This window comes from Bison bison, unplaced genomic scaffold (genome assembly GCF_000754665.1).
Source record: "Bison bison bison isolate TAMUID 2011002044 unplaced genomic scaffold, Bison_UMD1.0 scf7180017864162, whole genome shotgun sequence".
NCBI classification, from domain to species: domain Eukaryota; kingdom Metazoa; phylum Chordata; class Mammalia; order Artiodactyla; family Bovidae; genus Bison; species Bison bison.
The window spans coordinates 2,182,746-2,194,697 of NW_011494734.1; positions in this window are offsets into that span (position 1 = coordinate 2,182,746).

Below are 11,952 nucleotides of genomic sequence, written 5' to 3' on the forward strand. Positions count from 1 at the left end.
ACAGCCTTGACGTACTCCTTTTCCTATTTGGAACCAATCTGTTGTTCCATGTCCAGTTCTAACTATTGCTTCCTGACCTGCATACAGATTTCTCAAGAGACAGGTCAGGTGGTCTGGTATTCCCATCTCTTTCAGAATTTTCCACAGTTTATTGTGATCCACACAGTCAAAGACTTTGGCTTAGTCAATAAAGCAGAAAGAGATGTTTTTCTGGAACTCTCTTGCTTTTCCACGATCCAGCAGATGTTGACAATTTGATCTCTAGTTCCTCTGCCTTTTCTAAAACCAGCTTGAACATCTGGAAGTTCACAGTTCACGTATTGCTGAAGCCTGGCTTGGAGAATTTTGAGCATTACCTTACTAGCATGTGAGATGAGTGCAATTGTGCAGTAGTTTGAGCATTCTTTGGCATTGCCTTTCTTTGGGATTGAAAAGAAAACTGACCTTTTCCAGTCCTGTGGCCACTGCTGAGTTTTCCAAAGTGCTGGCATATTGAATGCAACAGTTTCACAGCATCATCTTTCAGGATTTGAAATAGCTCAACTGGAACTCCATCATCTCCACTAGCTTTGTTCATAGTGCTTTCTAAGGCCCACTTGACTTCACATTCCAGGATGTCTGACTCTAGGTCAGTGATCACACCATTGTGATTATCTGGGTCGTGAAGATCTTTTTTGTACAGTTCCTCTGTGTATTCTTGCCATCTCTTCTTAATATCTTCTGCTTCTGTTAGGTCCATACCATTTCTGTCCTTTATTGAGCCCATCTTTGCATGAAATGTTCCCTTGGTATCTCTAATTTTCTTGAATAGATCTCTAGACTTTCCCATTCTGTTGTTTTCCTCTATTTCTTTGCATTGATCACTGAAGAAGGCTTTCTTATCTCTTCTTGCTATTCTTTGGAACACTGCATTCAGATGCTTATATCTTTCCTTTTCTCCTTTGCTTTTCACTTCTCTTCTTTTCACAGCTATTTGTAAGGCCTCCTTACACAGCCATTTTGCTTTTTTGCATTTCTGTTCCATTGGGATGGTCTTGATTCCTGTCTCCCGTACAATGTCACGAACCTCATTCCATAGTTCATCAGGCACTCTATCTATCAGATCTAGTCCCTTAAATCTATTTCTCACTTCCACTGTATAATCATAACGGATTTGATTTAGGTCATACATGAATGGTCTAGTGGTTTTCCCTACTTTCTTCAATTTCAGTCTGAATTTGGTAATAAGGAGTTCATGATCTGAGCCACAGTCAGCTCCTGGTCTTGTTTTTGTTGACTGTATAGAGCTTCTCCATCTTTGGCTGCAAAGAATATAATCAATCTGATTTTGGTGTTGACTATCTGGCGATGTCCATGTGTAGAGTCTTCTCTTGTTGTTGGAAGAGGGTGTTTATTATGACCAGTGCATTTTCTTGGCAAAACTCTATTAGCAAACTAAACTGTACTTGAATGGGTGAATTTAACTCAGATGACCATTATATCTACTACTCTGGGCAGGAATCCCTTAGAAGAAATGGAGTAGCTATCATAGTCAACAAAAGAGTCCAAAATGCAGTACTTGGATGCAATCTCGAAAACAACAGAACAATTTCTGTTCGTTTCCAAGGCAAACCATTCAATATCATGGTAATACAAGTCTACGCCCCAACCAGTAACACTGAAGAAGCTGAAGTTGAACGGTTCTATGAAGACCTACAAAACCTTTTAGAACTAACACCCAAAAAAGATGTCCTTTTCATTATAGGGGACTGGAATGCAAAAGTAGGAAGTCAAGAAACACCTGGAGTAACAGGCAAATTTGGCCTTGGAATATGGAATGAAGCAGGGCAAAAGCTAATAAAGTTTTGCCTTAGAACACACTGGTCATAACAAACACTCTCTTCCAACAACACAAGAGAAGACTCCACATGGACATCACCAGATAGTCAACATCGAAATCAGATTGATTATATTCTTTGCAGCCAAAGATGAAGAAGCTCTATACAGTCAACAAAAACAAGACCAGGAGCTGACTGTGGCTCAGACCATGAACTCCTTATTGCCAAATTCAGACTGAAATTGAAGAAAGTAGGGAAAACCACTAGACCATTCAGGTATGACCTAAATCAAATCCGTTATGATTATACAGTGGAAGTGAGAAATAGATTTAAGGGACTAGATCTGATAGGTAGAGTGCCTGATGAACTATGGAATGAGGTTCATGACATTGTACAGGAGACAGGGATCAAGACCATCCCCATGGAAAAGAAATGCAAAAAAGCAAAATGGCTGTCTGATGAGGCCTTACAAATAGCTGTGAAAAGAAGAGAAGTGAAAAGCAAAGGAGAAAAGGAAAGATATAAGCATCTGAATGCAGTGTTCCAAAGAATAGCAAGGAGAGATAAGAAAGCCCTCCTCAGTGATCAATGCAAAGAAATAGAGGAAAACAAAAGAATGGGAGACTAGAGACCTCTTTAATTAGAGAGACCAAGGGAACGTTTTGTGCAAAGATGGGCTCGATAAAGGACAGAAATGGTATGGACCTAACAGAAGCAGAAGATATTAAGAAGAGGTGGCAAGAATACACAGAAGAACTGTACAAAAAAGATCTTCATGACCAAGATAATCATGATGGTGTAGTCACTCACCCAGAGGCAGACATCCTGGAATGTGAAGTCAAGTGGGCCTTAGAAAGCTTCACTATGAACAAAGTTAGTGGAGGTGATGGAATTCCAGTTGAGCGATTTCAAATCCTGAAAGATGATGCTGTGAAATTGTTGCATTCAATATGCCAGCACTTTGGAAAACTCAGCAGTGGCCACAGGACTGGAAAAGGTCAGTTTTCATTGCAATCCCAAAGAAAGGCAATGCCAAAGAATGCTCAAACTGCCGCACAATTGCACTCATCTCACATGCTAGTAAGGTAATGCTCAAAATCCTCCAAGCCAGGCTTCAGCAACACATGAACTGTGAACTTCCAGATGTTCAAGCTGGTTTTAGAAAAGGCAGAGGAACCAGAGATCAAATTGCCAACATCCACTGGATCATTGAAAAAGCAAGAGAGTTCCAGAAAAACATCTCTTTCTGCTTTATTGACTATGCCAAAGCCTTTGACTATGTGGCTCCCATTAAACTGTGGAAAATTCTGAAAGAGATGGAATACCAGAGCACCTGACCTGCCTCTTGAGAAACCTGTATGCACGTCAGGAAGCAACAGTTAGAACTGGACATGGAACAACAGACTGGTTCCAAATAGGAAAAGGAGTATGTCAAGGCTGTATATGTCACCATGCTTATATAACTTATATTCAGAGTACATCATGAGAAACGCTGTGCTCGAAGAAGCACAAGCTGGAATCAAGATTGCCAGGAGAAATATCAATAACCTCAGATATGCAGATGACACCACCTTTATGGCAGAAAATGAAGAGGAACTCAAAAGCCTCTTGATGAAAGTGAAAGTGGAGAGTGAAAAAGTTGGCTTAAAGCTCAACATTCAGAAAACTAAGATGATGGCATCTGGTCCCATCACTTCATGGCAAATAGATGGGGAAATAGTGGAAAGAGTGTCAGACTTTATTTTTTGGGGCTCCAAAATCACTGCAGATGGTGACTGCAGCCATGAAATTAAAAGACGCTTACTCCTTGGAAGGAAAGTTATGACCAACCTAGACAGCATATTCAAAAGCAGAGACATTACTTTGCCAAAAAAGGTCCATCTATTCAAGGCTATGGTTTTTCCATTGGTCATGTATGGGTGTGAGAGTTGGACTGTGAAGAAAGCTGAGTGCCGAAGAATTGATGCTTTTGAACTGTGGTGTTGGAGACTACTCTTGAGAGTCCCTTGGACTGCAAGGAGATCCAACCAGTCCATTCTAAAGGAGATCAGTCCTGGATGTTCTCTGGAAGGACTGATGCTGAAGCTGAAACTCCAGTACTTTGGTCACCTCATGCAAAGGGTTGACTCATTAGAAAAGACCCTGATGCTGGGAGGGATTGGGGGCAAGAGGAGAAGGGGACAACAGAGGATGAGAGGGCTGGATGCATCACCGACTCCACTGACATGAGTTTGAGTGAACTCCGGGAGTTGGTGATGGACAGGGAGGCCTGGCGTGGTGCGATTCATGGGGTCACAAAGAGTCGGACACGACTGAGCGACTGAACTGAACTGAACTCAACATGAATGGATGTGAGAATTGGACCATAATGAAGACTGAGCACCAAAGAATTGATGCTTTTGAATTGTGGTGCTGTATAAGGCTCTTCAGAGTCCCTTGGACTACAAGGAGATCAAATCAGTCAATCCTAAAGGAAATCAACCCTGAACATTCACTGGAAGGACTGATGCTGAAGCTGAAATTCCAATTTTTTGGCTCCCTGATGGGAAAAGCCGACTCACTGGAAAATACCCTGATGCTGGGAAAGACTGAAGGCAAAAGGAGAAGAGGGTAACAGAGGATGAGATGCATAGATAGCATCACTTACTCAATGGACATGAGTTTGAGCAAACTTGGGAGATAATGAAGTACAGGGGAGCCTGGCAGGCTGCAGTCCATGGGGTTGAAAAGAGTCAGATACAACCTAGTGACTAAACAACAATTCCATCTGCAATCTTAATTCCCCTTTTCATGTAATCTAACACACCTTCACATTCCAAAGATTAAATGTGAACATCTTTGGGGAACCATTATTTTGCCTACAGAATTATAGGTTTAACTAGTAATAGCACAATTTTAACATAAACTGAATATTCGTATTCTATGCCAGACCCCATGTTAACCATGTCACAGGAATCACTTCATTTAATCTTTATAACAGTCCCATGAGGTAAATACTGTTCTATCTGCCCCGCTTTACAAATGAGCAAACTAGGACTACTCTTTCCCATCTTATGTTTCTACTCATTTCTCCCATCTTCCTCTTGCAAATCTTATCCATCCTTTGAGGTTCCTAGCAAAAGCCATGTTATCCCCTATGTTCTCTCTTCCTTCTCTGAAGACTGTGTCATTTTGCTTTCATCTTCCACACTTTCCCATACATATCTATATTCCATTTTAAACTTGCCTCCAGGAGAATACATTGCAAAATGTATTGTGTCTCTCAGTTGTGATGGGACAGAAGAAAAGTTGCAAACCATCTAGATTATAAACTCTTTCACAGCAAGACATATGGAAAGGGAAAAATACTGAAGATGTGTCTTACTCATCTTTCTATTTGTCATATTTGTCACATATATAGCAATAATGTCTTAATATTTTGCTCTGCACATAGTACTTTATAGTTTAAAAAAATACTTTATCTGATTGGATCCTCAAAGAGCCAAGTCAGTGAAACAAGAAAAGAATGTTATTATACTCATTTTATGGAGGAGGAAACTGAAGCCCAGTAAGGGTCACAGATGTGCTCAAGGTGAAAATGATAATGCTGGATCCTGAAACAAAGGTTTCTGATTCAAAGACCAGCATTCTTTTCAATACTGTTTCTCCTTACTCATGGTTTAAAAAAAAAACACTCAATGATTATTTCTAAACAAATCTTTTTCAATATTATAGAATGATTTATGGCTATCTTTACAACTTCACCCTTCACGTTCTCATTTTGTTCTAATTTTATCATTTGGTGACATGAACAAACTAGATAATCCATTAAGATGACATTAAGTTCTAAAATTCATTGAACAAAAGGGATAGAAAATAAAGCCCTTTTAAAAAATGATTAGACATAGAAAGTTAAACAAGTGGTTCTCAGTCAGTTAGGAAGCCAAGCCCAGGCAGCTGATGCAGTGACCCGGGTCCTATGTTAAGTGAATCCTGTGTAGGAAGAGCCCCAGCCCAAGTGAACACTGGATAATCCCAAGGCAAGGGCTCCCACAGCAATGCTCTCCTTCCAGTAGTTTCCACCACATCCCAGCCTGGGCACACAATTGGTGGAGAATTCTCAGGGGATAAAATTTGTTATGATTATGAAAAAGAAAGGGAGAAGTTAGCTTAGATCCCAGTTTGTGACCCTTTGTAAGAGCTACCAAGAACCTTAAGGTATAAGCTGCCTTAGATACTGTACTTGCCTGCCACTCAATGGTGAATTCCTGCTACCAAAAAAGAAAAAGCACTGACCCTTCTGTTAGTCTCTTCACCATGCAAGAACCTGTGCTTCTTAGCCAAATTCACTTCCTCTGACAGAGGAACTTTTTATTGGCCATTCACAAAGAGGGAGGTCCACAGAAGCCTTCACTAAGAGACTTGTTTTTACTGCTTTACCATCATAATAAACACTTTATCCAATCTAACCAACATCTGAGGAATATGACACATTACTTGTCCTTTCTGCTTTGTGCTCTAGAGTGGGAAGCCATGATGCTTGAACTTTTCGTAGCCCTCTTGCAACTGTGAGGCAAAATTTAAGGGATGAAATTTAAGCTGAGAATGGGGGTGAGGGATGGGGACTGGAAAAAAGAGCCTAGATTCTCAACCACATTGTTGAACCGTCAAATCAACCCTGAGATTGCTCTTTTCCAAACATCTAGTTAAAGAATCAGTAAATGTCTGTATAACTTAAACTACTATTACTTGAAGCCAAACACATTCTAAATGATACAGATATCAGGTGATTGTGAAATGCACCACACACCCCTTTCACAGATGCTCCCTAATCCCCCTGCCCCCACTGACTACCAAAGTTAGGGACTGTGCCAACGCTGTTTTAGATTTCAAAATATATGGAAATTACCCTGCTGAGACATTCCCCACACATTCAAGTAGAAATTCATAATAAATAATCACTGTCTCAAGCTAAACACAATTAATTTACAAAAAAATGTGGAGAAGAAAAGACCGAAGACCACAGGGTTATGTCATTTGTAAAATATTTCCACTTAAATTATTGAACTCTGAGTTTTAAAGATCTGCAGCTAGATTTGCTGGAACTGCTTTCTCCAAATTGTGGCAAGCAAGACATTTCTACTGTCTTGTCACCCGCCCCCACCCTCTGTCTAGAACCTAGATTATATCTCAACGACTCTTCCCTTCCATACAGACAGAGGATTAAGGATCCTTTCCCAGGTGGTTTCTCCAGCTTCTATTGCACTGTTGCACTGTCCTCACTGAGGATTTTTCAAACTAATCAGGCTGTAGTATATATTTTTATATGGTATTAATAGTAAGCTTTAATATAAGATACATTTATTCAGTTCAGTTCGGTTCAGTCGCTCAGTCGTGTCCGACTCTTTGTGACCCCATGAATCGCAGCACGCCAGGTCTCCCTGTCCATCACCAACTCCCAGAGTTCACCCAGACTCACATCCATCGAGTCAGTGATGCCATCCAGCCATCTCATCCTCTGTCGTCCCCTTCTCCTCCTGCCCCCAAATCCTCCCAGTATCAGAGTCTTTTCCAATGAGTCAACTCTTCGCATGAGGTGGCCAAAGTACTGGAGTTTCAGCTTTAGCATCATTCCTTCCAAAGAAATCCCAGGGCTGATCTCCTTCAGAATGGACTGGTTGGATCTCCTTGCAGTCCAAGGGACTCTCAAGAGTCTTCTCCAACACCACAGTTCAAAGGCATCAATTCTTCGGTGCTTAGCTTTCTTCACAGTCCAACTCTCGCTTCAATACATGACCACAGGAAAAACCATAGCCTTGACCAGACGGACCTTTGTTGGCAAAGTAATGTCTCTGCTTTTGAATATGCTATCTAGGTTGGTCATAATGGAAACAATATTACATTAACATTGGTTTTTAAGATGTAAATTAAAAACTCACTTCATTCTATCCACATTCAAATGTCTATTTTCATGTTTCATTAGTGTAATTTTATGTGTCATATGATTTTTCAGTTAACATATAAATATTTCTCTTACCAGAATGTTCATATATAATATTCGTAGAATATTTAGGCCATAGGACATTGTTTTCATTTTTTTTTAGGATTAGAAACAATGTTCTAAAGCACCTCTTACAGTATTTTTTCTTCTTTTCATTATTTCCCTAGCATAAATTTCCTGGGTCAAGAAGTAAAAAATTTGAGACTTCTTAATACATATTGTTATATTGATTTCTAACAAGATCACAACAAGTTATAACACTTCCAGCAGTATATGACTATGTATGTTATCTTTCCAGAATTAGGTGTTTTACATATTTTAAGCATTTTTGCCTGCCATAATTATTATTATTTTAACTTGTATTTCTTCTATTACTAGTGAGAGTGAACATTTTCTCTTATATTTCTTAACTTGTACTTACTGTTATTTGAATTATCCCTTCATGATCTCTCACAATTATTTATTGTGATCTCTTGGTGGTAAACACTTAAAAGAAAATATATTGACCTAGTGTGTTATTAAAATATTAACTCTTTTATGACATACCTATGTATATGTACACTGAAATTTGGAACTAAGCTCTATAGAGGTGGTATTCTCTTCAAAGTGTAGCTTCTTTATAATTGCACTTATGTAGGTATATGCTAAGTCGCGTCAGTCGTGTCCGACTCTGTGCGACCCCACAGACAGCAGCCCACCAGGCTCCCCCGTCCCTGGGATTCTCCAGGCAAGAACACTGGAGTGGGTTGCCATTTGCTTCTCCAATGCATGAAAGTGAAAAGTGAAAGGGAAGTCGCTCAGTTGTGTCCGACTCTTAGCGACCCCAGGGACTGCAGCCTACCAGGCTCCTCTGTCCATGGGATTTTCCAGGCAAGAAGAGTAATGGAATGGGGTGCCATTGCCTTCTCTGTATGTAGGTATATACCTTGCTTTAAATTACTAGTTTCTGTTTAGGATGTGAAAGAGCAATTTCCTATGCTCTGTCTTTTACCATTTTCAACACTTTGATCAGTGCTTTAGATAAGAGGATGGGTGGTGAACTTACCAAACTTAGAGAGTCCACGAAGCCATTTAAGATAGCTAATACCTCCTTCTAAGCCTTCTAAAACAATGAACCAATTCTTTTAAAAATGTAATTTCATAGAAACAAGTATAAAGTCTAAACCTGGAGTCTAACAACTCAACTGTAGAAGTATTGATATAACAGAAAAGAACTATGCCTAATAGCAATACACATTTGTTACTCACTCATTTAAAAGAATGAAACAATGTCATTTGCAGCAACATGGATGGACCTGGAGATGATTATACTGAGTAAATTAAGTTAGACACAGAAAGAGAATTATCATATGTTATGGTTTATATGCAGAATCTAAAAAAAAATGATACAAATGAACTTATTTACAAAACAGATTCATAGTCTTAGAGAATGAATTTATGGTTTCTGAGGGGAAAGGGGTCAGGGAGAGGGATAGATTGGGGATTTGAGATTGACATGTACACACTGCAATGTTTAAAACAGATAACCAGCAAGGACCTATTGTAAAAATTAATAATAATAATAAAATATCAAGAAGGTTCAGTTGGCAGCAAGCTTAATATGGTAGACATTTTGCCCAAGACCTTATGTGATCCTACAACTTTATTAATCATAATCACTATGGCTCTGCACCCTTCAGACCATTCCTGGAGTACTGTATCTAGTCCTGGGACATGGGCACACAGGAGCCTACTCTCTAGAAGAATGAGGTGGCAGATAAAATGACTCAACACTAGGTCATGGAAAGAATGGACAGATAGTTTGGAATATTTTGCTTGGAGAACAGAAGTCTCAATAGGATATTATTAATGACTCTCAAATATTTTAATATTTGCATGTTCTCTCTAAACAGGAAGCAACTAATCATGGAGCTCTTGTATGATTGGAAAAAGCCCCCACCTCTAGGCAAATGAATTAGAGAAAAGTGCCCCCGCCTCTGTGCAAATAGAATGTCATACTTTGGTACAGAATACGGCAAAGGAAATATGGGTACATTTCAGTCCCCTCTTGTCCCCTTTGTCACTCATTTTTGTGCAAAGATCCGTCAGCTTTACGCAGTGGCCCTAGCTCTATGGTAGGGTCAGTAATCTATGGTCATGGACCAAATCAAGCCTATGGGTATTTTTGTAAATAAAATGTTGTGGATGAGAGCCACACTCATCTATATTGTCTGTGTCTGCTTTCCCACTACAATGGCAGAGATGAGCAGTGCAAATAGGGCTGTATGGCCTGCAAAGCCTCAAGTATTTACTCTTTGGCTTTTTACAGAAAAAGTTTACCAACTCCTGCAATATAATGCTTTTTAAAAAATTATTAAGTTATACTTGACATATACTATTATGTTAGTTTCAGATGTAAAACATAGTGATTCAATATTTTTATACATTTTGAAATAATCACCACAGTAACTCTAGTTAATTTTCTTCTGCTCACAAATACAAGGATTTGGAGAGGGGGGCAATTAGGGATTTAAAGGTAAGTGTTCATTTTTAAGAAACAGATTTTGGAGAAAATTTTCACTCCTTGATTTTCCCAGAAGCAACCAGTTTCAATACTAGCATTTTCTCTCCATGTTTTGAAATAACATGCTTATTCTGATATTCCTTGTTTCTTTGGTTTTAAATATTATTCGTGTAGTTCTTACTATGCAAGACGGGGATTCTCCTTCGCTCTACCTCTTAACATATTTCTATCACATATTTTTGCTAAACCTATATCTGGCATTTACACTGCCATGACTATGCAAATAAAGCAAACTTTCTAACCATTGAAGCCTTCCAAAAGTGGAAAATATTTTGCAAGGTTAGCAAGTTCCTGTAAATATCTGGAAGGCAGATATTTTCTTATTTCTCTTTATATCCCCAGCACCTGCTACGGCTGCAGTTTATGTGAGGTAATCTTTAAATGGGAATGTTTATTGTGAAAGGGTCTAGCATTTCCTATTTCCCAAGAAAGCATCAGAGTAGCCTCATGGGGGAAATAAAATCAGAAGTCTGTTAGATTTCCTGACTCTTAGTTGTGATTTGAGGTCACAGAGAATGGTAGATAACAGGAAGAGTGCTACAAACTCTCTAGGACTCAGGTTTCCAACGGCGTCTGGAGGTTGTGAAAATGGATGGATATGGCACCCACATACCGCAGCGTATGGATATGGTGGCCTGGATACAAGTAAAGAGAGGAAGTCTAGGAATGGAGATTCCTTTAAAAACTAGGAATAAAACCAGTATGCTACTGCTGCTAAGTCGCTTCAGTAGTGTCCGACTCTGTGTGACCCCATAGACGGCAGCCCACCAGGCTCCTCTGTCCCTGGGATTCTCCAGGCAAGAACACTGGAGTGGGTTGCCATTTCCTTCTCCAATGCATGAAAGTGAAAAGTGAAAGTGAAGTCACTCAGTTGTGCCCGACTCTTTGCGACCCCATGGACTGCAGTATATTACCCTTCAATCTCACTACTAGACATATACCCTGAGGAAATCAAACCTGAAAAAGATGTGTGTACCACAATGTTCATTGCAGCACTATTTACAATAGCTAGAACATGGAAGCAACCTAGATGTCCATCGACAGAGGAATGGATAAAGAAGCTGTGGGGTGTGTGTATACACACACACACACACACACACACACACACACACATATATATATATATACTCAGCCATAAAAAGAAATGCATTTGAGTCAGTTCTAATAAGGTGGATGAACCTACAGCCTATTATGCAGAGTGAAGTAAGTCAGAAAGAGAAATATAAATATCATATACTAATACATATATATGGAATCTAGAAAGTGGGTACTGATGAATTTATTTTCAGGGGAACAATGGAAAAACAGACACAGAAAACAGACCTAAGGACACGGTGGGAGGGGGAGAGAGAGAGGGTGAGATGTATGGAAAGAGTAACATGGAATAACACAATAATAGTGGGAGACTTTAATACCCCACTTACACCTATGGATAGATCAACTAAACAGAAAATTAACAAGGAAACACAAACTTTAAATGATACAATAGACCAGTTAGACCTAATTGATATCTATAGGTCATTTCATCCCAAAACAATGAATTTCACCTTTTTCTCAAGCGCACATGGAACCTTCTCCAGGATAGATCACAT